The sequence below is a fragment of the Canis lupus genome, chromosome 32 (assembly GCF_048164855.1).
Source record: "Canis lupus baileyi chromosome 32, mCanLup2.hap1, whole genome shotgun sequence".
In the NCBI taxonomy this organism is placed as follows: domain Eukaryota; kingdom Metazoa; phylum Chordata; class Mammalia; order Carnivora; family Canidae; genus Canis; species Canis lupus.
In genome coordinates this window covers 25,101,132-25,129,057 of record NC_132869.1, presented here as the reverse complement: position 1 = coordinate 25,129,057, position 27,926 = coordinate 25,101,132, and the positions used below count along the sequence as shown (strand labels likewise).

General features: G+C 39.8%; 1 long non-coding RNA gene across 2 annotated transcripts; it reads left to right on the top strand.

The window, feature by feature from the left end:
- Positions 1 to 1,783: 1,783 nt before the first annotated feature.
- On the top strand, positions 1,784 to 11,236 carry LOC140622664 (uncharacterized). Of its 2 annotated transcripts, none has more exons than XR_012022355.1 (3): positions 1,784 to 1,926; positions 5,415 to 5,606; positions 8,295 to 11,236. It is a non-coding gene; the product is annotated as an uncharacterized lncRNA (long non-coding RNA). The 2 variants fall into 2 exon arrangements; XR_012022354.1 differs by lacking the exon at positions 8,295 to 11,236 and adding an exon at positions 5,899 to 6,135.
- The last annotated feature ends 16,690 nt before the right edge of the window (positions 11,237 to 27,926 follow it).

The window sequence follows — 27,926 nt, the reverse complement described above, 5'->3', positions numbered from 1 at the left end:
ACACTGTGTTTGCTCCTCAGTTTAACTGGTGTTTCCATAGCCACTTTCCCTTAGAGTTTTGCACCAAGGAGAGAGAAAAAATAAGATTTCTGGAGGCTACTCTGTCTGGTTCTCTTCTTCTCTCTATCCCTTGGAGTCAGAAGGATGAGTTTTTTTCCCCTGACCTTTATTCTTTCTTTACCATATTCTTGCTCTTACCATAGAACAATAAGCTTCATGGTCTAGCTGCTATAGTGGAAGGAGTATCTTCTCTATGGTATGAGAGAACTCTTTGAGTTGACACTTCTAGGCTTATTTCTTGATACGTTCAAGGAAAAACAAAGGAATTTTGAAGATCTTACCTTGAGAAAATAATCTTGTTTGAGGACTAACATCTTTTTCTGCAAAATTCTATTTTGAATATCAAAAGCTGAGCATTAACTCTTCTACTCTCTTCACATGCCTTTTGGAGTCTCCACGATTAAATGCTCATAAATGCCTCTGCTAGTAGTACAAGACTAAGGGAAAGTTTTATATTCAGGGAAGCATTCAAGAAAAGCACATTAATATTTTTTTCAAAATAATTCCCCTGTTGCAAGAGAAAGGAAAAGGAAAATGAAGCAGCCACGCAAGATACAGCAGAAAAGCATCCCTAAATAGTCATTTTATCCTTTATTAAAAGTGGAATTGATCACTCACCTTATCCAACAGATGGGCTTCCAAATGAAATGTGCTAGTGGTTCTGAGGCACCTCTAACAGAGATAGGATGTGGGGAGTAAAGGAAAGAACTTAGGCTTCAGGGTTCCACAGAACCACATTCCCATCTCTGCTTTGCCCCTCAATTGCTATGAAATTGTGGTACTAGTTCTTACTGTTTCTGAGTCTCGTATTCCTTATTTCTAAAATTAGGCTACTTAGGTCTCTGCTGCCTTAGACTGTTTCTTCACTCCTTACAGGTGGCCTCCAGCAGAGGAAAGCAGTGGTAGGTTGGTTGGGACTGGATATTAAGTACAATTTGTAATAAGGATTACAGATAGTTGCCTTTTCTTTATTTTCTTTCTTTCTTTCTTTCTTTCTTTCTTTCTTTCTTTCTTTCTTTCTTTCTTTCTTCTTTCTTTCTTTCTTTCTTTCTTTCTTTCTTTCTTTCTTTCTTTCTTTCTTCTTTCTTTCTTTCTTCTTTCTTCTTTCTATTTAGCCTTGGCACTTTTTAAAATTATAATTCTTAGTTGTCAAAGAATAAACACAAACCACTTTCACCGACATTTCGACCCATAGTTCATGTCAAGAAAAGAATGGGTTTCAGATCTGTATAAGCAATTCAGGAGTTTTAAGGGTTAGTTCCATTGGTCCCATTCATTACACACAAACAAGAAAAACTTGCCCCCTGTTCTTTTGGCTTCATTCTTAATAAGACGTACCAGGAAATGCATTATTAAATGAAGTAAAATAATAAATAGGTTCAGAACTGTTTGAAAGTCAGCACCAATTGTTACATTTCCCACAACAAATTCACACCAGGAAATAATTAGATTCAGTACGAAGCTCACTAATGCTAAGTCTTACTCCACTGATTTCTATTCTCTGTGGACACACTCAATGTTACTGCCTGAAGATTGTTTTATGGATTTTAGTTTCTTACTTCCCATGAGAGAGTTCAAATGGCCACAGCTGCCGGGGTTATCAAAGTGTAGCTGCAGACATCTGCACTGTGTTTCCTGATGTCTTGATATTCCCTATGCTTATGTAAATATAATGTGACTGACCTTTGCCCCAGGCAGCTTAACTTTACAGTGAAAGAGCTTATTGGGGATAGTGGTGGTGGGGAGAAGAGTGAGTTTCATGATAATGCAAGAGGTGAAAACGTGTCTTTAGGGAGACACTTTGTCTATGAAAATGAGGAAGTAGATCAAAGAGAAGAAAAAATTATACCTACGAAGACTGCACAGGTAAGAATTCCATAATAAGAATGGAAGAACTGTGGAAGGCAGGAAATGAATTTGAGAAATGGATAGTGAATCTTTGGTACCACCCTATGCCCATTCGGCACTTCCTCTACTGCTCTATGCCCTCTCCTGGCTTTCTGTGTTTGGCCCAGGGACACCTTCTCTAACCTCTTCTTCCTGTCTGCCATTTCCCTAATCCTCATTAGGACGTACTTCTAGATCCCTGGATCCCTGGCCTGGGTGATGGTATGGCTACAACCATGCCCTCATAATGGGTGTAAATATGTTGACTCTGCAAGCCACTGTCTACTTTAAAGTCTAAAACAAGGGTTTGGGTAGCCTGGGACTGACTGATTCAAATGGAGACAATATCAGTCTTGAAAGCAGGACATATGTGGAGATCACTGTGGACTGGAAGCTGTGTTGAAAGGCCAGAGTCCCTCGAGTCAAACCTGCTTAATCTAAGCAATGAGTCAGCTCAAAATACACATATCAGAATATCAAGTTTAAGTTTGATGAGGATAAAGTTGCAATACTGAGGGAAGGTGGTAGGATGGGAGAGAGAAGAGGGAGCATGTAAAAAAAAATATGATCAGAATCTACAAGGCACTTGGTGCTTGAATAATTTTTTCCCATTAATTATTTTTTCATGGGCAGCGGTTGGTGGCAGACTAACTTGCCAAGTACTCACTATGCACCAGGAACTGGATAGAAGCTTTGTAAATATTCAATTTAATGTTTCCCACAAACTTGCAAAATTCTCTGCTGGAACTCAACGAGGGTATATTCCAAAAGCAGCTGCCGGAATTTACGGAATTTACGTTAGGATTGGTTCTTAAGAAAAAGCAGTGAAGGGATCCCTGGGTGGCTCAGTGGTTTAGCGCCTGCCTTTGGCCCAGGGTGTGATCCTGGAGACCTGGGATCGAGCCCCACATGAGGCTCCCCGCATGGAGCCTGCTTCTCCCTCTGCCTGTGTGTCCACTTCCGTGAAGATCTTTCAAAATGGTGGCTTCCCTGAACCCAAATGTCTTCAGTGAGGTCTGAGATGAGGAGTGAGTGTGGCCACAACTTCCACACATGTCCCGTGCACAGACCAGCTTGCAGCCACCTCACAGGTCTTCAAATGGCTTAACTGTGCTGTTGGTTTTGACAGAAGTTTTAAGTTCATATATTTTGTCACATCAGTGAGAAAAGGCTGATGAGGATCACAACAGCAGTCCAGTAAGGGAAAATCGACAGGTTAGAGGTGGGAGGAAGTGTAGGTCCTGCCTGACCCAGGGCCTGCTGCTGTTTATAGCGATAGGATTGGATCCTGCAAAAGGGAGGGGAGTGGCGGCAGGATCATTGACCTAACCCAGAATTCCTTACATCTTTGGTTTCACAATCCTCCCTCTCTCACTGCTCCTCCAGCATCCACAACACTACACATTGGTGTTTTCCCAATACTTCTTGAATAAGAGGTTCTCTGGGCACATAGATGGAAACTCACTACAAATAACTACAAATTCTCATGACTGAGCCTGCTTTCATTTATTCAATTAATAGTATAGGAAGGCTGTATATTCTAGGCATGTTCTAGATGCCAAACTAAGGCAGAATCATGTCATCAAGGAGCTTGTGATCTAATCCAGAAGAGAGATATGTGGACAAGTAATGCAATGCCATGTGATGAGTGCTCTGAAAGTTGTATATATGAGGGAAGAGCAGGTGAAGGAGGAGAAAGAAAGGTCAAGGTAGGTGTTCATAGAGGGGGCCATGTTGAATGAGGAGGAATTTGCAACTAGACAGGTGGGGGAAAAAACACCCAAGCAGTAGCAGTAGCAGGTGCAAAGACCCAGGAGAATGGAACAGTCTAGTGTCTTCTTATGGGGACAAATGGATAAAAAATTCAATGAAGTTGAAGGAGGCAGGGGTCAGATGGTGAAAAGATTTGAATGTATTGCTAAGGACCTTGGGTTTTATATACAAGTTATGGAAAGGTTGAGAAACTCCTGACACCTTTCAACTATGAAGCAATTGGGATTTGTCTCAGGCCAGGTCAGTGCTTTTTGCATTCTCCCTTTATTCCTTTCTAGGACTCTCTTCTCAGGTGCCAACGGCTGAGTTAATCACACTTCTGGTTCAAGGCACTCTTGCTGTTGACATGGGTCTATGCACAGCCCCTTGCTTATTTCATTTATTTTATTTTTATTTGATTTCATTTCCCCCTTCAACCATGATCCCCACACACTCATTCCTTCCTCCACACAGAGACAATCCACTCTGATGGATTTGGCAGATGTCCTCAGATATTTATGTATACTTATAACTTATGCTGCGCTCTTTTGCATGTGTATGTGTTAATTCACACAAAGGGTATTGTGATGTAACTCTTTTTCATTCAAAACTATGTTTTATAATCTATCTTGTGGCTCTATGTATATTTAATTTATTGCTTCCTACTCCTGTATAATATCCCATAGAATCTATTCACGTATTCTGATCCTTTCCCCTGAAGTTGAACAATTTGAGGTTCACTGCTTTCTAGAAAAGACAATGCAGCAATAAACATCCTCATATATGTCCCCTTATGGACCTGGGTAGGATTTTCCTTAGGATATGTAATCAAAACTGGAGTTGTGAATATGAGCTTTATAAATCCTTGGTTTACCAGTTACTGGCAGATTGCTCTCCAGAACAGCTATCCCAGTTTACACTCCCACTCATAAAACATGAAAGTACATGTCCCTTCATCCTCACCAAATATGGTAGTTTCTGACTTTATAATTTTTACTAAACTTATGTATATCAAATGGCATTCATTTTAATATCTATTTCTCTGAATACTAATGCGTTGAACATCTCTTCAGTAATTTGGTAACTTCAGATTTCCCTTTATGTGAGTTTTTCACTTATATTCTTTATTTTTCTGCTGGATTCTTTTCCTTATTCTTATTTATTTGTAGATATTGCGTATGTATTATGATGTAATCTGTTGGCTTGTTTAATTATTGTAAACATCTCTTCCCAGGGTGTCACCTGTTTACTTTATCCATCATATTCTTCATTGAATAGAAATACTCAATTTTGAAAGAGTCAAAACCATCAAATTTTTTTCTTAACTTATGACATATGTCTTTTAGGTCTTATTTAAGAAATTCTCTCCTACCCCCAAGTAGATAAAGATACGCTTTTACATTTTCTTCTTTTGGCTGTATAATTTTAATTTTTTATATTTAGGACTCATTGATCTGAAGTTCACTTTTATGTATAGTGTAGGGTAAGGATCTACATTTGTTCTTCTCCAAATATCAAGAAAGGTATCCCAACTCTATCTACTAAAGAACCCATTCCTTCCCACTGACATGAGATGTCACCTTTTTCATTTAACAAGTACCTCATATGTCAGTGAGTGTGTTTTGGAGGGCTTTATTTTGTTCCATTGTTCTATTTGCCTATTTCTACAGCATTACCACAATGCTTCACGATCTCTCTTCTTTTTTTTTTTTAAGATTTTATTTATTTATTCATGAGAGACACAGAGAGAGAGAGGCAGAGACACAGGCAGAGGAAGAAGCAGGCTCCATGCAGGGAGACCGATGTGGGACTCGATCCGGAGACTCCATGATCATGCCCTGAGCCAAAGGCAGACGCCTAACTGCTGAGCCACCCAGGCGTCCCCGATATCTCTTAATTCTAATAGGGTAAATGTCCTTTGCATTTATGGATTAATTTGGGGAGAACTGTTATTTTTTAAAAAGTAAGTCATTTCATCTAATAACATAAAAAAATCTCTGTTTATTCAGATTCTTTTAAATGCTTTTTTAAGGGTATAAAGCATTAGATTTTTCTCCATGGAAGTCTTATGCATGCTTTATTATTCTGTTCTCAGACTTTATATAGCTGTTGTTATTATTGTGAGTTGTATCATTTGCAAATTATATTTTCTCTTTAATTGTTAGTGTAATGAAAATACCAACTCTTTTGTTCTGACAGGTTGCTGATTCTGAAGGTTTTCCATGTACGTAATCATGTTGCAGTAAATAAGGATACAATAAAGTCTCTTCCCTTTTCAATGCTTTAATTTCTAATTTCTTTTTCTGTGTTATTACATGGGCCAAGACTTCTAAAATTATGCTGAACAATAGTGGTGATAACTATTTTCTTGCCTTGGTTTTTAATCTCACTATGGCTGCATTTAAAGTCTTTCTTCTAAGTATGGTGTTTCCAGTAGGTGGCAATGCAGAGCCTTTACCACATTCCAGAAGTTCCTTTCTGTTCTTAGTTATCTGAGTTTATATTTTTATATTACAAACAGTTGTTGAATTATTTCAAATTCTTTTTAGGCTTCTATGATATAGTTGTATTTTTTCCCGTTTTAGTTCATTAATACAGTGATTTATATGACAGATTTTCTTTTTTTATATTTATTTATTTATTTTAAAAAGATTTTATTTATTTATTCATGAGAGACAGAGAGAGAGAGAGAGAGAGAGGCAGAGACACAGGCTGAGACAGAAGCAGGCTCCACACAGAGAGCCCGATGTGGGACTTGATCCCGGGACTCCAGGACCATGCCCTGGGCGGAAGGCAAGCTCTCAACCGCTGAGCCACCCAAGCATCCCTATATGACAGATTTTCTGTTATAAAACTATTCTTCATTCTTAGGATAAATCTTATTTTATTATATCATTTTTTAAAAACACTGCTATGTTCAGTTAGCTATTGTTTTTTTGTGTTTTTTTCAGATTTTATATCTATTTCCACATATGAAATGGGTATAATTTTCTTTCACTACTATTTCTTTTTATTGGATTCCAGGTTATGCTGACTTCATAAAGTGAGTTGGGTAACTCTCTCACTTTTTCTACTTTCTGTAACAACCTACATATGGTAGGAATAATGTATTTCTAAGAATTTGATAGAATTTATTAGTATAATTGTCTGGGGTTGGAGGATTTTATTTCTTTTTATGCAAAGATGAATTCTTTTATTATTTTTCTAATTTGAGTAGTGGTTTTAACCTATTCACATTTTAGATTTCATCTTGCATTAATTTTGGCATATGCATACTTTTATAGACATTTATTCATCTTGTCTAGGTTTTCAAATACATTGATATGTGTATATATGTGTTTATGTAATTTTTAATTTCTAATTTCTTTCTGTATTTTGCTTACTTTCAATTTCTCCCTCTCATTTTTTTCCTCTTTATCATACTTGCCTGAAGCTTGTCTATTTTATTGATCTTAAAAAAATTCAAGTCTTGCATTAGCTAAATTTCTCTATTTTGGAGGGTTGCTATTGTTCAGTATTTTATTGATTTCTCGTGTTTATGACTTCCTTCCTTCATGTTTCTTTGGGCTTTCTCTGGTACTCATTTCCAACTTGCTGAGGTAAGCACTTAGGTCATTAGTTTTAAGTCTTTCTTGTTTTCTGATAAATAGAAGTTTATTAAATCTATAAATTTCATTCTAAATAGTGATTTTTACTGGCATATTTTAATACCATTTAATTTTAAGTTTTTTGTTTGTTTCACATTTTTATTTAAATTCCAGTCAACATATAGTGTAACATTAGTTTCAGAAGTACAATTTGGTGATTTATCACTTACATATAACACCCAGTGCTCATCACAAGAAGCACCTTCCTTAATACCCATCACTCATTTAGCCCATCCCCCTGCCCACCTCCCCTCCAACAACCCTCAGTTTGTTCTCTATTGTTAAGAGTCCATTTATGGTTTGACTCTCTCTCTCTCCTTTTTTAAGTTTCTTTTTTTTAAAAAATGTTTGTTTATTTAAATAATCTCTCCACTCACATGTAGGGCTTGAACTCATGACTCTGAGATCAAGAGTCACATGCTCTTCTGACTGAACCAGCCCTAAGTTTGTTTCCTTTTTAGCCAAAGGGTTTGGGTACATATTTTAGTGTACAGACATGTACATTTTAAAAAAATGTTTCTTGTTATTGATTTTTTTCTATACTCATTTTATTGCATACAGTTAGGTTATATTGAATCATTTGATTCTTTAGAATTTCTTGTGGCTTCCTCTGTGTCCTATTACATTGTTGATTAGTATATATGTTTCATATATGCTTGAAAAAGGAGTAGTATATTCTCTCTTAAAGATCATAGGTACACTATAGGTAGATAGACTCAAGTTCTTACTTTTATTATTTAAAACTTCTTTATATTTGATTTGTTAAAAATCTGGATAAAAGTTGGCCATATGGACTTAAAATCTCCTAATCCAGAGTTGAGTGAATATCAGTAAAGGAAGATTGGGCATGAGCTGGGTGATGGGAGAGAGAAATTTTTCCTTCTGTATCCAATATTACTATATTATGCTGATAACTTATTCTTATAGTGACACATATTTTATTTACAGTTTTAAGAAGAGAATGGAAGCAGAGAATGAAGGAGGAAAATGCTTGAGGTTTGGCTGAATGCCTCCTCCCAGTGGAAGGAAAATTAAAGGAAATTTCTCCAGTTTAGGCCCAGTGGATGGCTTATAACCCAGAGAAAAGTAATGTATGTACATGTAAGTGACAGAGAGAGAGAGAGAAAGAGAGAGAATGTGTGTGTATGTGTGTGTGTGTGTGTGTGTGTGTTGGCATACATTTCATAAATTGCAGCACTGGGGCACCAATCTGCTTTGCTCTGGGACATCTTGGATGGTGGAAAAAAGAGAGAAGACTTTACTATCACCTCCAAACTGCTGCTTCCTGAACAAAACAAGAAAGCTCTGTGCTGAGATTGGCAGGAATAAGTAATTCTATTGGAATCACTGTTGTTCATAGTTCTTGATTTGTGTGAGTAAACCTCAAATTTATCAGAAATGTAGGTGGGGGTTTCACATTAATGGCGTCATTGGGCCTGAGACTAATATTTTTTTAATGTATATGAACTCCTGTGGGGCCCTTAGAAATATTTTGGGAAGTGGATTTTTTAAAAGACTGGAAAACCAAGCAGGAAAAGGGCTCAGGGACATTGTAGTTTGGCCCTTTAAAGGTTGAAATGACTTAATTTGTATTCACGAATAGTGACATGCTGGTTTTTATTATGTGTGTGTGCCTCTGTGTGTGTATTACTGTATCACATGTGTCTAGAAAAAAACCCATATGTGGCATGTATATAATTCTTTTCTCACAGGTAGCATACTGCTCTGTTAACCTGCTTCATCCATTCAACAATACGTCATCGCTATAGGAAAATGGCTAAAAATATTACCAGTGATCTGCAGCCAGAAAGAATGAATCCATTTGAAAATTCTAGGTATTCACCCCCCACTAGCTTGTCTGATCAAGCTCAATTTACTTAGCAGGGAAGTATCCAAACATTTAAGTATGCAAATGTGTAAAGCCAAATGAGACATCATTTAATGCCTTTATTGTCTTACAGTGAAAGAGAGCAAATGAGCAAGTTGATGGCTTTATGCCAATTATTTTTACTACGATTTCTTTTATGCTAAGGTATAGCTGAAGGCAAGCCCTCAAATTCTAGCATGAACATGCAGCAGCAATAACATGAATATTTTAGGGGCTCTAAGATTCTTTTCATGGCTTATGGTTGGAAATAAAAAATTTAAAATTTAAGTTGCAACTGCTTTGGAAAATATGTCATAAATGACTGGGACTAAATGTAAGAGTGTGCATGTGGCCTCTACCCCAAACATGCTTCCACAAGACTCATGTCTGGGGCCATCAGGGCCCTCCACAATGCAACACTCTTTTTACCTATCTTTCTAGATTAGTCTTTTCCCACTCACCCCATTTAATTCAGCACTGCACCACCCTCCAGTCGCACCAACTTACTTGAACAAGACAAGGATTTTCATGTCAAGCAATATGGTCCAAGGACCATCTTCATATCACAAGGCCAGCACGCCAGCGATGCAATGGTGGCAATACAGAGAAACTCAGAGACCAACTGGCTGAGCTAGAGAGAGCCGCAGGCTAACAAGGGTTAGGTCATGACCCCCAGCAGGATGGCTGCATTTCCTCCACTCCTTTCCGCCAGACTGCACACCGAATTTCACCTTCACCTCTTGCAGACTGGTTCTATTGATTAGAATGGTGACTGCAGCAGGGACCCCATGGAAACCTCTCTCTTCAGCAAACTACAAAGCCCTGTCCCAGTGACAGCTTGTCGGGAACATACATTCGATCACATTGAGAGGGAGACATTATTATTAATCTGGGGGGAGAGCTAACCAATCAGAGTATTTAGCCTATTTGTTTAAGGATGGTTTTCCCCATCGAAAGACAAAAAAAAGTACAGCAGTGTTTTTGTGTTTAAAGCACATCAAGAGTTAATGAATATCATTCTCTTTCTCTTACCCAAGGCATATCACAGTTTAAGACCACAAAGAGCTGACCCAGTCAGTGGTTCCAGAACCTGGGGCCTCAGCACAGCATTTTAAAGACTTACCCTCATAATAAATTACTATTTTAGTTATAGTCCTGGTAACATATGGTGAATGGAAAACACTTTCTGTAGATTAAGCAACATAGTTCCTATTAATGGTTTTCTATACTTGAGACCTTAAAGAGATTTTAACTAACTGTTCATTTGGTGCAGTTTCTGCTGCATTATTTAAAAACACTTCCTTACTGCTTTAACTATGAATTTGCATTAGAATGCCAATTAAGATTCCCCATTGCCTCAAATGCTCTAAAAATAAATACAAGCTAAATCCCAACCACAGATACATTTCTCTCTTTACACTCTGGCCTTCCTGTTATCCTAAGCTTAGGCGAAATACATAAACGATACTCAAAACTGCAGAAAGAGACTGCCAGAAGGTTAGGAAATTAGGAAGGTAAGAAAAAATTGAAGTCTAATGGATGGCTTTGGGGAAGTACTGGGGACACACGGAGTTCTACATTTACATGGAAAACTCAACATTTATATTTGACTACTACAAGTTCTACTGTCTCCAGAATTACATAATGTAAAATATAAAAACAACTTCTTACATTTACATAAAGTCAGAAATTAAAGATATTGGCTCAGTTGGCTGATTTGAATTTTATTTACTGTGATAAATAATCGAAAGTGAAAATCGAATACAATACATCACTTTGGCTATGTTTTATTTGCCTGCTTATTTTTGCAAAGCTGAGTGTTTCTCTTGCTCTAAGCAACCTCCCCCCCAACCTATATCTCACCACTTTCTTCCCATTATATGAGGATTTGCCTTTAAGCCTGCATCAGATAACTTTCTCAAAGTTGACTGAAACTCTCATATTTTTCATAACACTTCTCTGACCTCTACCTGGCATATCTGCTGCTTGCCTCCTGCAAGCTTCCTGCCCCTTCCACTCCAATTAAAACACTCTACTTAAGGAAGCTCTTCTGTAAAGGAGTTCTCAACTAACCCCACTAATTGCAGCATTCTGATCACTCTATATCCTTGTACACGTCCACTTTCTTAAAATAGTGTGTAAATAATGACTTTTGTATTGTCACACATTTTCACTTGGCTACATGCAGGCTGACTAGTACCGTGCCTTCAAAGAGCTCAATGCAGGTTACTGCAGGACCACTGGAAGGTTAGTTTCAATTTGAACCAGAGTGCCATCTACTGGTATAAATGTTGCAATACTATCAACACGATTACATTCTGCTCGGTAAACATACTAAATACTCAATATGTGTGACATACACCAGTTCTTATAATCTGAATAAAGAATAAAGAATATGCTACCTCAAAGCAATATTTTGCTCCAATCCTTAGTGACATCTATGTTTTCAAAAAAATAAATGGCAATGAAATAAAAAAAGATCCCCATTTGGATCCTCCAATAATAAAACTATCATCTCCCAGAGATGGGTGTGAATTCTAGATGTCCTCTGGCTGCTTGGTAAATTTTGCTTTTTATTTATTGAAAAAAAATCATATATGAAATAAGGAACTGCAACAACATACAGTACAACGTCAGAATGGCATTAAGGCCTATGGAAATGGCACTGTTTTCCGAGGAAGACTAGGTTTTATTTTATTCCAAGAACTTAGCCCTTTTATAAGGTGAGCCACCTCTTACAGGACCGATCACACCTTTGAGTTACAAATCCTGACTTAGCATGGTCTCTTGACACAAAGTGGAGGGACTGTATAAAAAAATCAATATTAAGAATATTTAGCCCCTGTTTATCGGGCTAACATTTTTGCCTGTTAAACAATTTCTCAAACCGTTTAATAACTCTTTGTACTCACTCTAAATCCCATCACATTGTGGATAAATTTAAATTGCACCGAGGTGGGTTTGTAAGGTAAGAGAAAACTTTTCTTTCCTTGCACAGAGGCCGATTTAGATAGCACAGGATCATTAGTGACCAAACAGATGCCCCATCTATAACTCGGAGACAGCTCTCAGCTGTACAGAGAACCTTTCATTCCCTATGTAGAGGTGAACTCAAAACTTGTCACTGATTTTTGCACCCTCTTAATCTTCCTGTTTATTCTGTGCTTCATTAAAGTCAATCTCTACAGGGCAGACTGTCATCTGAGCTCAGCCTGTCCTGCTGTCTCCTCTCTCCAGAGAGCATCCTTCATCCTGATAAACGGGCTGTGAGCCGAGCATGTGACTCTGCTCCTTAAGGTAAATAGATTACAGAGAGCTGCTCCTTCCACACTGCCTCAACAGAATTTGATAAGCAGGATCATTGACGTGGACATCACGGTGGAGACAATGTTTTCTGAGAGATGGGGTTTCAGATTTACTGTTGTAAAATGAGATAGAGAAGTTTTTTTTTCCCATTGTGTAATACCATACCTTTAAGGCTGCATTAGCCAGTGTCATTCATCTGCCAAGCGTCTCCCTCCGGATTTAGCATCATTTATAGGATTTCTTCTGTGTGCCAGGCTCTCTGCTAGGCATTAGAGACATAAAGATACACATGGCAGGGTGGCAGCGGTAGGAGATGTAGTGAAGCTCCCTGGGAAGCCCACCATCACAATACCAGCCCATGTGCTCAATTTAGTGTGTGCTTGTTTGTTGGACTCACAGGCCATCGTGTCCCAGAGCAATTGTTGTATCTAGATGAAAAAGCAATGCTGGGGCCTGAGACTGGTTTCTAGGCAACCCTGCTCCTACCCTGACTCATGCTGACAGATAAAGCAACAAGCTACTCCCGGAGAGGCCCCGACCGTCCTTCCTATCTGATAAACCAAACATGGACCAGAAGTGTGGAGAAGGAAAGTCTTAGATCTCCGGCAGGAGGGTTAGAAGCATCTTGAATTCCTCAGCTGAGGACACTTGAGTTCACATGGCCACCAGCTGAGCACCACACTCACTCCCCAATACTCAGATGATGGAACCATGTAAAAGACACCTCACACACTGGCTAGGGTAAAGGTATGGACAGCCCCAGAAGAAGGTGGAAACTTCCATCCTGGATAGTCAGGGCAAGATCTGTGTGGAAAGTGTTACAGGGAAGCGCACTCCCTCTTAACTGAGAAGGGGGATGAGGTCAAGGAGGACTCCCGCCCACCCTACACCCCGATTTTCCCCAGGCCTGGGTAGCAGAAATCCAAGATCCTCCTCAACAACGACTGCACCTTCTGCCTGGAAGGCTTGAAGATCACCAAGAAGACAGTACCCTGATCTGCCAGGGGCCACTCCTGGCTCCTGCCTCGCCTCTAGTTTCCTTAGCGATAAAAGCAGTGGTGAAAGGATGCTTGGGTGGCTCAGTGGCTGAGCGTCTGCTTTTGGCTCAGATCATGATCCTGGGGTGCTGGGATCAAGTCCCACATCAGGCTCCTCACAGGGAGCCTGCTTTTCTCTCCGCCTGTGTCTCTGCCTCTCTCTCTGTGTCTCTCATGAATAAATAAATAAAATCTTAAAAAAAAAAAAAAAGCATTGATGAAGAGCTCCACAGGCAGGGCGTCAAGGACAAGGGCTGCAATCTACAGGCTGCTGACCCATGCAAAGCCACAGTCCTCCAAGCCTTCCAAGTTCTCTCTGGACCACACAGGTCTGTCTCCCCTCCTCTGAGCTGCCCTTGCCATGTACAGTTTAGCATGTTATTCTCCTCAGTCTCCTGATGTAATTACTCCTTGTATGTTGTGTGACCGTGACAAGGTCACATGCGTGCGTCTTCTCTGAAATGAGAGATACACAGTATCAGACATGGAGCAGGTCTCAGACTTAATCTAAACTGGGAGTCAGAAAATAGGAGCTTGTAGAAACCTTCCTCCTTTAACAGAATCGGAGACAGATCTAGAGAATCACCGCTTTATTTACTCCACAACTGTCTCATGAAACTTTCAAGTTGCTGACGTGGGCACCGTGGAGGAGATAGTTCTCATGCACCTGTCAGTGACGTGTGAGAAAGAGGATGTGTGGCCTAATTACCAAAAGTGGAATTCATAAGAAAGGCAAGAATGAGCCTGAGGGATCTCATGTGAGGGAGATAACGGGTCAGCTGTGGAATTAAAGGGTGGCTTGTGGAGAGGGAGGCACCTGAACCTGATGAAGGATTTGATGCGGGGGAAGGGGAAGGGTATGCAAGTGTGAATGTATTTTGGCCTTCAAGCTTTACATCCAACTCAAAACCAGCCTACGGGAGTCAGCGGAGAAAGCTGGCAGGTGGCCACCATCCATGCTGAGCCCCCTAAGGATTTGCTGAAGGGGACACTTCCATCCACCAGAATGGGAGCTCTCCTGGACGTGACCGTCTCAGCTCCTTGCACGTGAAGAGGGACGTCTCTCTCCTCTCCTTCTCGGTTTCACTTCCTCCTCCTCCCCAAGTGCAGGGAGGCTTGTAGTCCCACGTAGCCTCTGACAGGTGGCCTGGGCTCTGGCCTGGTCTCGTCCTGGCCCCAGCACAACAGACCAAGGCACTGTGTGGGCCCAGCTCCCCACTGCCCCCACGTGGTGTGCTTCGAACACCCTGCCTTGGGCCAGGGCCTGGTTACCCCAGGGTTCAAAAGGTTTCCCCGACGACAGAACAGAGTGCTGCCTACCTCTCTCTCTCTGCCTTGGGGCTTGGCATTTCCCATGGAGGGAAGCCAAACTCTTTCTGGGAAAAGCTGCAGGAGGCTAAGCAAACACCGACCACACAAGCAAGTCGGGTCCTGCCCACATCCCTCATTCTTTCTTTGGGTGGCTCTTCACTGCCCTCCTGCCTGCACAGAAGTGTCCTTTGCCCAAGCCAGGACTCCCTGCTCACTTTCCCTGCCCCTGCCCGTAACTTGGCACCACCCTATCCTCCAACACAAGGAGTGGCAGCTTTAGCCTCTTTCTTGCTTCTGCTCAAGCAGCTCCCCCTTGCCGGGCAGCTCCTGTAGTAAGAGCAAGCAATTCTCCATTCTCCACATCTGCTTGCTTCCTTTGTCTCTCTTTCCTTATTCCCTTTGCATTTAGAGGAGAGAGAAGAAACATCGGGATGCCAGGACAGCAGCATGGAATGGGGGTAATACAGAGATGCTGAATAATGCACCTCTCTTCTTAAGTCAGCATAAAAGGCTGCCCTCACATTTTCCTTTCCATTCATCTCCCTGGACCTGGGTCTTCAGCCTCCTGCCCTCACCTCAACCAGAAATTGAGTGAAAGCCACATCAAGAGGAATTCTGAAAGTGGCATCTGGATGAAAGGGAGCCTCTTGGACACTCCAGCAGCTGGTGAGGACCCCAGGCCTTCTGATTCCTTAGACTTCTGTCTTACGGCACCAGGGGAAGGCAGGTGAGAACTTCCAAGCCGGGGTTTCCCAGAGTGTCCTCCCTCTTGGCCCTAAGGCTTTTTCTCCCATAGGTGTAGCCAATTCTAATTCTCTATTGCTTTAGAGTTGTAATATCCTTTTCACTTTTTATTAAGTTCCTGTATCCCAAAATGTAGTACAGGTAAACATTTATATACAGCAAAATATATGATCCAGTTCTAACCCTTCCGTAGATGTGAGATTTTTACCCTGTTTAACGTCACCCTATTTGAGGCAGGGCAGTAAATCAGAGCTGTGCCCAATTTACTTTCTCTTACTTTCCAACCACTCCTCACCCTCACCAAGAGCCAGTGATTAGGGCCTGGACCTTAGCCTCCCGTCCATCAGGCAAACCCTAGCAGTGCAGATGAGCTCACGTAGCTGCCCCAGAACTTCCAAGTACTTTAAAACCCTCCTTGCTTAGGACTTTTTGTGGGTTTGGACCAAGTGTAAAGGCTGAGGGGTGACCTCAGTGTCATAATAGGTCCCAGAGGCCTAGTATTTGAGAGCGTAGGCCACAACCTCTGGAGCCCTGGCCTGACAATGTGACAGCCCAGAGCTCTGAGAACCAGTAGTCACAGAACAACCCAGCTCTGGCCAGCCCGAGTGGGCAGGGAGGTCATTGGGTCCTTCTCTACTTCCACCTTCAAAACCCCATTAGGGGGTGTTAAATGTCTTAGATAGGCTCACAGTTAGGATCCAGGAGATATTCCCTGCAAAAATGCCACAAAATGCACAGACAACAAGTCCTTAATATCTCCTCAAAAGAGGTTTAATACCAGTAAAAACTGAAAGGAGACACAGAATAATTTTCATTTTGAAAATTATTCCGTGGGAGCATTGGAATGTATGAGAAAGCATGTTCTCCTCAGCCTACTAAGCAAACGTTTTAGGATCTATGAACCAAGGCCGATTGAGTCAGGTAGCTTTCTCAGATTTAAGCTGTGGTTCCCTCTGGTGTCCCCGACTCCACCTTTGCTTCAGCCCTAAAATGCCTGGGACCCACTATCTCTATTAAATGAGGACTCCAGGGCTTCTGGGTGGCTCAGTGGTTGAGTGTTTGCCTTTTGCTCAGGGCATGATACTGGATTCCCCAGATCGAGTCCCACATCAGGCTCCTTGGATGGAGCCTGCTTCTCTTCCCTCTGCCTGTGTCTCTGCCTCTCTCTCCGTATCTCCCATGAATAAATAAAATATTAAAAAAAAAAAATGAGGACTCAAAGACCAGTTCAACTCGTTCTCTTCCTTTTACCCCTCCATTATGACTGTTGGTCACATACTTCTTCTCCCTCTATGAGCTCTGTTGTTATCTTCTGTTGCTTCAAGTTACATTTTATTATAACCAAGTTTATAAGATAGTTGTTTCATGGGTATTGTTTTCCTTGCCCCATTACAATTGTCTTTTTACAAATTTACCTATTTTTAAAAAAATTCCTGTATAGTTAAGTTACAGTGTTATACTAGTTTCAGGTGTATAATACAGTGATTGAACAGTTCTATACATTACTCAGTGCTCATCACCATAAGTGTACTTACCCTTCTGGCAACCATCGGTTTTCTGTATTTGAGAGCTTATTTTTTTCTCTTTTTTTTCTTTTTCCATTTGCTTTGTTTCTTTAATTCCACATATGAGTGAGATCATATGGTATTTGTCTTTGTCTGCTGGCTTATTTCACTTAACATTATACTGTCTAGATCCATCAATGCTGTTACAAATACAGCTATGTTTTTGAAATGGGAAACATACAATATCAGGCGTGCAATTGGTGCCTAATACTTTAAATTAGAGAATCAGAATATTAGAGTCAGTAGCAAAGCTAATATAGTTTCCTCCTTTCACAAAATGGGAAACAGATCCAGAGAATAGCTACATCATTCATTCTCCACTTGTCTACAGCAACTTTTCAGTCCCCATGCTGGGTGCCATGGAGCACAATGAAGTGCCTGGCCAAATGACCTATGGTTCATGCGCCTGTTGGTGAGGCATGACAGATGACATGTGCCCCCATCACCCAAAGTGGAAACCATAAGGAAGGCAAAGACAAGCCCGAGGGATCTCAGATGAGGGGGGCAGTATGTCAGCTGAGGGACTCAGGGTGGTTTTATGGAGAAGGTAGCACTTGAACCTGATCTTGAAGGATTTGAATGGGTGGAATGTATAGCGTTGTGAAATACTGAAGGAAGAACTTGTAAAAACAACTAATGTCTTAAACACGTATTGAACTTTTTAAAGAAGTGACTTCTCCATCCTTGAAGGTGTTGACGTACACAATGTGCCATTTACTTATGATTTGTGGGTAGATTTGTACAGAGGACTCGTGCATGGATGGGATAACTGTTAAGGTCACTTATGTGCTCCATTAACGCTTCCTCAACTAACAAACAGCTTGAATATAATTGTGCTTTAGGAAGAGGAATTTGGCAGCAAGGTTTCAATGAGCCTGGCAAGAAGGGAGACACTGGGTACAGAGAGACTGGCTAGAACACCATTATCATTTTCTAGGCTACACCAGGTTAGTGGAAATGGGAATGGAAAGTAAATTGACAACGTGATGTTGAATCAAGATTACTATTTTGTTGTAATTATTTGTGACCTTCCTCAATAGATTGAACATCCTGTGAAGGCAAGAAGTGTACCTTATCTGGTTTTATATCCCCACTGCCTAACAGCGACTAGCATGTATAAGTGCTCAAAGTGTTTTAAATGTATTTGTGTGGCAAATGTTAACTGGCTTTATGAGTAAGTTGTTAGGATGGTGTTATTTCAGGGGCACTGGGTATCTAAGCTGCTGGATAAGGGACAGCTGGAGTCTCTGGATCTGAGCCCAGGACCTGGGTGGTCCTGTTCCTAGGGCAGAGGGAACTCAGGAGACAGCAGCTGCCTCTACTTCCTCCCTATGCAGTCTCTGTAATCCATGCCAGGCAGGCCCTCATCCCCACAACCTCACCATGTGTAGGTCATTTCTACCCTTCTTGCCCTTGTATCCCCTTTCTTGTTTTATTTATCATCAAGATTTGACTCAGCTGACCATTTCATTCTTGGAATATTCCCTTCACTGCCAATATTTGATTTTCTTCCTATCTGGCTGATGGCTCAGTTTATTCTAGTCATTCTGGCTTAACCTCCTATTCCTAAGTTTTAAATCAATGGTTCTCAGTCTTAGCTGCATGTTAGAATCATGGGAAGCTTTTTTAAATCTCTCGATACACAAGCTGCATCCCAAAATTAATTAAATTAGAATCTTTGAGGGGTCAGTCCAGGTTCAATATTTATTTAAAGCTCTCCTGATGATTCATTCCAATGTTGTAAACCACTGTTCCAAGTATTAGTGTTCCACAGAGCTTAGTCTTAAATCTCTTCTTGTCTTTGGATATACCCCTTGGCCCATGGGATTCAAGAGCATCCTTATTATGTTCAATCTATACTTCTAACCCCAACTTCTCCACTGAACTATAAACTCCCATATATATCTGTCTACTCAAGATCTCCACTAGGATACAGACATCTCAAATTTAACAGATCCAAATGGATGTCTTGACTTTCATCCTCACTTCCAAATCTATTCCTCCCCAGTGTCCTCCATCTCAGTTGATAGTATCATTTGTCCAGTTGTGCTACCAAAGACAACTTGCGAGCTATCTTTGGCTCCTTTCTTTCTGTCACGCTCCACATAAAATCCACCTCTGAGTCCTGCTAGTTTTATTTCTAGGATACATTCTGGACCAGATCACTTCCCGCCACTTTTTTCAACCATCACCTGCTCTACAGCTGTGTCTTCCCAGCTGTTCCCCAACTTCATGCTTGCTTCCTTACAGTCTTTTCCCCATACGGCTCTTGGAGGGATCTTTAAGAATGTACATCATATATTTTTTGCCCTTAAAAAGATGTTTTGTGGTTTTCTATTACATTTAAGACAAAATTCAAACTCTTGAGTTTGGCCTTCAAAGTTCTTCACGATCTACCCCCTTCCTGCTACTCTTACCCCTCTCTTACTCTCCCTTCATTTACTCTGCTCATGCTACACCCTATTTTTGCTGTTTGTGGAACACGGCCTTTGCCTAGGATTCTCTTCACCTAAATCGCCACGTGGTTTGATGATGACCATTGGGCCTGTGCTCATGTGTTACCTCTTCAGAAAAATTTTTACTGACCTAGCCTCCTGAGGCAAAAGTGATCACTGTGTTCTCCTATCTTAGCCTTGCTTTATTCTCTTACTATCTGAAATCATATTTATTTGTATTCATTTCTTGGCAACCCCCCCCCCCATAGAAAGTAAGGACATTGTATGTTTTGTTTATGCTGATAGTCTGGCACTCAACAGGTTCTCAATAGTTATCTGTTGAATGAATTGTTAAATCCAGAGTTGAAATTCAAGGTGATAGTGAGGCAGACTGTAATACCAATTTATCACTGTGAGATGGATGAATAATCTCAGCATGAGGCATGATTAATTCAAGGCTCTATTAAAGGTGTTTTAGGAGAGTATCTGGTTTAGCATTTGGGCATATTGTCCCCTACACCCTAAACTTCCTTTCTTCCTCTACTCACAGCGTCTGAAACTCTCCATTAGCAGTTTAGATTCATCTGATTGAAAGGTTTTCATCTTCCATAGAATTCTCTACTAAAATCCAAATACCTTTAGTATGTGTCCATTGACTAATAAAAGACTAGGGAGGAAAGGTTTTTCTGAAATCAGACCAAGAGCTAAGAGGACTAAGAACAAAGGGAAGGCAGATGATTGTCATACTAAATTTTCTTCACCATGCCATAATGCCTTTGACAAAGCCCTTTGAGGAAATTGGTCCTCTAGAAAGCTGAATGGCCATAGGCCTTAATAAGAAACTTTCTGTTGGTTTCTGTTGTGACTAACAACCTCCTAATTTCCTCTCTCCCTTGTATACATCCAGCTGCATTCCCCAATCTCCAGTGTAACTTCCAGAGTGTGGGGATTTAACAATTTGGTAGTCTACTCTAATGCTGTTCTCCTACCTGATTTGTCTTTCTATCACAGCTCAACCTAGAGCCACAGGAAAAACCAGGGGTTTTTTAAATACCTAAAAAATATATTACTAAAGGCTGGTTGAAAACGTATTTCCTTATTATAATACTTATATTTCACTAATATGTTAGAAACAAGGAATTTGATTTCCCTAGTGTTACAGTTTAGGTTCTCTGAGAAGCAAACTCAGAGACAGAGATTAGCATGCAGAATATGCATTAGAAAATAGGTACCCTTGGAATCAACATTTTTCCAAGGGAAGGAGGCAGGACTGAGTAGCAGGAAAAACGCAGCTCAGTGCAGTCTCAACAAAGGCCTCAGCTCGCCATTTGGGGAGCTCTTCAGAGCAGCTGAAATGGTCCTTTCCAGTTGACTCCCCTTGCAGTGAGGAGGATAGGCTTTCATATTCCCACATCAACCAGACAGTGGATACAGCTGATTCTGGGTGGAGAGGGTACTCTGTAACCAAGCGCAGTTTCTGGACTGGCTTGACCACTGAGAGCAGCCTACTGACAGCACTACCTGAAGACAGATCTGGGCAACACAACACCAAATCCATTATACCTAGTGCTTTCATGTTGATGTCACTTTTTGGTTGCTAACATTATTTTTAGTGTCTATTGAAGGACAGTTGGATAAATTATGTACTAAGAGTCTCTACTGAATTGGCTTTACTACTGATAAATCTTGTTAATGCTGTGCTTCTGAAGTACTTTAACTTTTCTGTTCTTAACATATGTTATAATCATATGTAGATAAGATTGTTGTTTGTTGATGCCATTCTTATTTAACACTTTGTGAAGCATTCACAGGATGTACTGAGGTCCTTATTTGTTAGCCATCTGCAGTGGCCAGTCTGGCTGATTAGAAAGGTAAAATTCCACTCATTAATCTTGCATACTCCATTGAATCCAAGTCCCAGGAGTTTTCCTTAAAATAAATAAACAAACAAGCAAACAAAATAAATCCCTCAGCCTGGATGATGTCAAAGGAACTAATTATTCAGGCTTCCCATTACAATTTTGTCTATGTAAGGACTGTGGATTGGGGTCCTGAGTAAGCATAATTGAGAATTAATGTGTTCTATGCCTTAGAGGTGAGAAATAAAACTGAAATGGGCCACATGAGGGGGGAAAAGATTTTTATTGTGTAAGTGAGACAATAGGATCCATGATTGTAGGCTTTATTGCTCAGGCCTGGCTGGTAGATACAAACAAAAGAATTCTTTCTATGGTGTTCTTTCAAGCTGGCAAGATTAGTCTCTGAAATAGGACTAAATTACACCTTTACTTATTTATTTCTCTGCAAAAATGTGGACATGAAAGGGCAAGGAAGTTATACTTAGTATATTCTGTGTAGGTCTGAGCAAGCATTAAACAAATAATAGATTCTTATCAGATATGATCTACTTATCTGGAGTTCCAGCATTGTGGTCGGGACTTGGAGTTGGTGCCAGTTGGTCCTTAGGGTCCTCTCTCCCTGTACTTCTTCCAGTACCTGTGGATGATGAGGGATGTTCACTGCTTCCTTGCAGCTTCAATTTATTGCTGAGGAGACTATGTTCAATGTTTTATTTGGATGGCGATAAAGTCCAATGGCTTAGCATGTGACTCTCACATCCTGTCTTCATCATTTAAGTTTTATTATCTTAGGCATCTCAAATGATCTATTCTGGTCCTTAGATTCCTCCTCTCTAAATTAACAATGACCATAGTGCCTACTCCTAGAGTTGTTAAAAGCATTACATGTGAAGTGTTGATGGTGCATAGTAAAAAACAGTCAATATTAGGTGTTATTATTATCTGCTAGGAATAAGTTCACAAGTATAAGATGAGGTTAAGAATTACTTGGACATTTCTGGAATAAATAGAGAGGGACAGCTAACCCTGGTTGGGCTGAGAATTCTTTGAATATGTACAATTAAGTAAATAGCAATAGAGAAAAATAGTTTCCATACAGAATTGAAACCAATGAGATAGCTTCCCATTGGATGTAAAATTAGATGTAACTGAGACCTGTATTAGACAACTTAGTGTGGCAAAGACAATAGATGTTAAGTTACAAGTGACTGTCGCTATCAACAAAAGTCTAGGAATTGCTATTTCTGTCAATCACAGAAGACACACATCAGTCACGGAATTGGACTTCCCTACACCAGAAAGCCTTCCCTGGCTGAGGAGAACAAGATGTGGATTCACTAAACTAAACAACCTGCTTTTCTCACAAGAAAGTATTAATTATGTAAGCAATAATTCTCTTATTTGTTAAAAAAAAAAAGAAAGAAAAACAGAATTTCAACTTAGTGAGGCTCAGCTCCACTAATATATTAATAACTGGTCAGAAGGAATCTGTCTCTGGACTGTTTCTAGCACTCTTCTTCCATATTTTAGGTATTTAATTTGAAAATCTTAAACTTCTATGTTAAAATGTCTATTGATTTTTTTTATGTACTAGAGAGGAGTTTCTTATATATCATATTGCTTTTTCTAGTTGACTATGTTCCATATTTATTGAAGGCTCACTATGAACCGGCTATATAGTAAGTGAATATTCTGAGTGGAGATAAAAAGAGAATGATTTTTTTTAAGCTAATAGGCAGATGTCTTTAAAATCTGTCAAATATGTGTATTTTTTCTACTTTGCATTCATGAGTCCAAATCATCTCAACTTTGTTTCCTTACAGTTGGGACCACATCTTTACAGTATTTTAGTAAAATTTCCACTATTTCTGATATGGTATCATGCATTCACTTGATACATTTGTCAATTGATGCTAAAAGATGGCTACAGTCAGTAGTGGAGGCAATGACTCCCAAGGGCAATGTGATTACCAGTATTATAGTTTCTCTTATTTGAAGAAAGTTAGCTACACGTATAAAGTCAGCCTGAATAAATGGTACAATTTGTAGATTTTTTTTCCAGCCATCAAGCTTTAAGAAATTTTGAAGAGTTAAACATTATTTCTTCAAAATGAAATGCAAGGAAGTCGAAATTAAATAGAAGAAGGAAAGCTGGAATAGTCAGAAAAGAGAAGTTAAAATAAAAATTAGTGCCTTTCTCTGAAATTATAGCTATGTTGGTAAAAAGCTTTGGTTTCTTGTCTATTACAAATGAGGACAGTTTCTAAAATATAAAAGTTTTCAGGAAGGTATCAGGAAAGATTAGCATCCAGTAGAAATTGAAAATAATAAAGATTTAGTTAGGTATTTTATTATTAACATGTCATTCCTTTATTGCTTCTTCCAGCCTACTTCCTTTTACTTAATGAATCTCAAAATTTTATTTTGTCTTTTACTGTGAAAGCTGTGAGAGAAATGCCAGGGTTCCATCCCTGCCCTCCTGAGTCAGACCATCTGGTGTGTGGAACTCATTCATCTATATATTTAGAAGAATGTATAAAATACAACAAAATTGACCATCTAAATAATTTTTAAGTGTACAGTTCAGTGGCATTAGCTATATTCACATTGTTATGCAACCATCACTGCCATCCACCTTCAGAACTCTTTTCATCTTGCAGAGCTGGAAGTCTATGTCTATTAGACAACAACTCCCCACTCCTTCCACCTGCCCTGAGCCCCTGGCAACCACCATTGTACTTTGTCTTTATGATTTTGGTTACTCTAGGTACCTCATGTAAGTGGAATCATACATTGTTTGTCCTTTTGTGACTGTCTTATTTCATTCAGTTTAATATCCTCAAGGTTCTTTCATGTTGAGGCATTTGTCAGTTTCATTCCTCTTTTTAGGACTGAATAATATCTATTGTGTGTATATGCCACATTTTGTTTATTCATTCATTCATCAATGGACACTCCCACCTTTTGGTTATTGTGAATAATGCTGCTTTGAACTTGGGTGTACAGATATCTCTTCAAGACCTTGCTTTCAATTATTTTGGGCATATACTTAGAAGGGGATTGCTGGGTCAAACGATATTCTATTTTTAATTTTTAAGAAAGCACCAAACTTTTCCACAGTGGCTGTACCATTTTACCTTCCCACCATGAGTGCACAAGGGTTCTGATTTCCACATATCTTCCCAAAACTTGTTTCCTGGTTTGGATTCTTTTTTAAATAGTAGTTATCATAATGGGTGTGAGGTGGTATCTCATTGTAGTTTTGATTTGCATTTCTCTAATAATTAGTGATGTTGAACATTTTTTCAAGTGTTTGTTGGCCTTTTGTATTTCTTCTTTGGAGAAATGTCTATTCAAATCATTTGCTCATTTTTAATATTGGTTGGTATGGTTCTTGTTAAATTGTAGGAGCTCAGGGATCCCTGGGTGGCACAGTGGTTTAGCACCTGCCTTTGGCCCAGGGTGCGATGCTGGAGACCCGGGATCAAATCCCACATCAGGCTCCCGGTGCATGGAGCCTGCTTCTCCCTCTGCCTGTGTCTCTGCCTCTCTCTCTCTCTCTCTCTCTCTCTCTGTGACTATCATAAAAAAAAAATTGTAGGAGCTCTTTATATATTCTAAGTATTAACTCCTTATCAGATATATGATTTGCAAATATTTTCTCCCTTGAAAAGTTACCTTTTCATTCTATTGATTTTTGTCCTACGCACAGAACATTTGTATTTTGATGTAGTCTAGTTTATGTCTTTCTTTCTTTTGTAGCCTGGGCTTTTGATGTCCTTTCCAAGAAATCATTGTCAAGTCCAGTGTCTTGAACATTTTTCTCCTATGTTTTCTTCTAAGAGTTTTATAGTTTTAGCTCTTAGATTTACTTAGGTCTTTGATTCATCTTGAATAATTTTTTCATATGGTATATATGATGTAAGGTAAGGTAAGTTCCAGAGATGTTTCTGGTGTTTGTGAACCACTGTGTTATGCCAGTGATATTTGGCTAGCTCACTTCTTCTCCAAATATCAGATGATCCATTTGTGGCCCAAAAAAACAAACAAAAACAAAACCTAAACTAAAAGGGCCAAGCACAGAGACAAATACGTCTACAAAATGCATATACACTAACTAGATTATGTTACTATTTGAGGGTAATTTAAAACGTGAAATGACTGCTACCCACAGTGATATTTCCATATTTTTTCTTTTTTCACAACTATTGTCCCAGATCTACAGCCCCCTTCCCCAAATCAAGCCTATAAATAAGAATTTAAAAAGAGGTTCTGGGGGCATCTGGGAGGCCCAGGGTCCTGGGATAGAGTCCTACATCAGGCTCCCCATGGGGAGCCTGCTTCTCCTTCTGCCTATATCTCTGCCTCTCTTTCTGTGTCTCTCATGAATAGTTAAATAAAATCTTTAAAAAAATAAACAAATAGAAATAAAAAGAGGTTCTGAGTTAGTTACAGAGCTGCATCTCTGGAAAAAAATAATCCTATTGGGAGACTTATCTGTAACCTAGGCCTCACAGTATGACCACAAATGAAGCTTCTTTAAAGATGAGCTGATGAGCTCACAATCCAAAATTAAAAATATTCAAGGAAATACTTATCAAGCCTGAAAGTCAGCAGAAAAATCAAATATACTTTATATAATAAAATTATCAAATATAATACATTTTGTTTGAACTTACGATTTTAATTCTATCTTTTGTTTCTTCAATACAAAAAATAAGATAAAGTATTTTCTACTTTAATACAATCTATGTTACCCAAGGTTAATTGAGCTAGAAAGTTTTCTGTTAAGGTTACAGGCCCACCTACACCCACTTCCACAAAACAACCAAGTAAGAATATTATTAGAACTAGTGTGATCAAATTAATTGATTAATGGGGGGGGCGGGAATCCTTTTTTTCTGAATATAGAAAGAAATTGATAAAATTTAAATTTCTGTTCAGGATGAAAGTTCACAGACAAGGGAATAAAACACCTATAGTGTGAAATTCACTTTACAGTACGTATTCTATAGTTACAGGGTGTATACGTGTATACAGTGTCTATACTATGCATATACAATATAATCTCATCCTGTTAAAAATCTATGTGCATATATTCTTGTAGTTCATTAAGGTGTTAATAATCATAAGCTCTGCTAATAGAAATATAATGTTTTTTAATATTTATTTATTTATTTATTTATTTATTTATTTATTTATTTATTCATGAGAGACACACAGAGAGAGAGGCAGAGACATAGGCGGAGGCAGAAACAGGCTCTGTGCAAGGAGCCTGATGTGGGACTCGATCTGAGAACTCGAGGATCATGCCTTGAGCTGAAGGCAGATGGTCAACCACTGAGCCACCCAGGCATCCAAGAAATATAATGTTCTTATATGCAGTTATCTATATATTCTCACTTTCCACAATGTACATACACTGACTTTGCAAAAAATAGAAGTAAAAACAAAAAACTATAGCAAATATCATACTTAGATGTGAGATGTGAAACATAGGAGTCAAGGAGACCCCTGCTAGTTCTTCTATTATTTTATTGGAAGTTATAGTCAGTTCAAAAAGGGAAGGGATTCTTTTTTTTTAAGATTTTATTTATTTATTTGAGAGAGAAAGACCATGAGTAGGGGGAGAAGCACTGGGAGAGGGAGAAACAGACTCCTCCCCAAGCACAGAGCCTACAAGGGGCTTGATCCCAGGAGCCCAAGATCATGACTCAGCTGAAGTCTAATGCTTAGCCAATTGAACCACCCAGGTGCCCAAGCAAAGAAAATTTTTTAAATGATATAAGGAAAGAGGGGCCCCGAGGTGGCTCAGTCAGTTAAATGTCTGACTTTGGCTCAGGTCATGGGATCAAGTCCCAAGTTGGGCTCTGTGCTCAGCGGGGGGTCTGCTTCTCCCTCTCCCTCTGCCCCTTCCTACCCCCCCCCCCAAGTTCTTTCTTGCTTGTGCTCTCTCTCTCTCAAATAAATGATCTTTTTAAAAAATGGCATAAGGAAAGAAAAAGATGTTTATGAACATAGAAAACTCAAGAGGATCTACAGAAAAATGATTAAAATTTAAAAAGTAATTCAGGGAGCGCGGCAGGTGTGGCGTTTCCCCAGTGAGTGGGGGACAAGGTGCGGCTCCTGCTACGTTCAGGCACCTGGCGGTGGGTCCGGAAAACGTGAAGGTGTGAGTCCTCCCGCCCTTTTCAGCCCAGACGGAGGCGCGGGCGTCCCGACGCGGGGTGGCGCAGAGCGGGGCCCCGGGCGCCCCAGGAGGGCTCGCAGGAGGGCTGGGGTGCACGGTTGGCCCCCCGCCCTCCCCGACTCTCCCGGTGCAGTGGAAGCGGCGATAGCCAAAGTGCCCAGGCTGCGTGGCCCCGGGCTGTGTTGCTTTTCGCACGTTTTATCATGGACGTTTCCACACAAGCTTAATTTTTTGTTTGTTTGTTTTTTTAATAGTTTCACGTTACA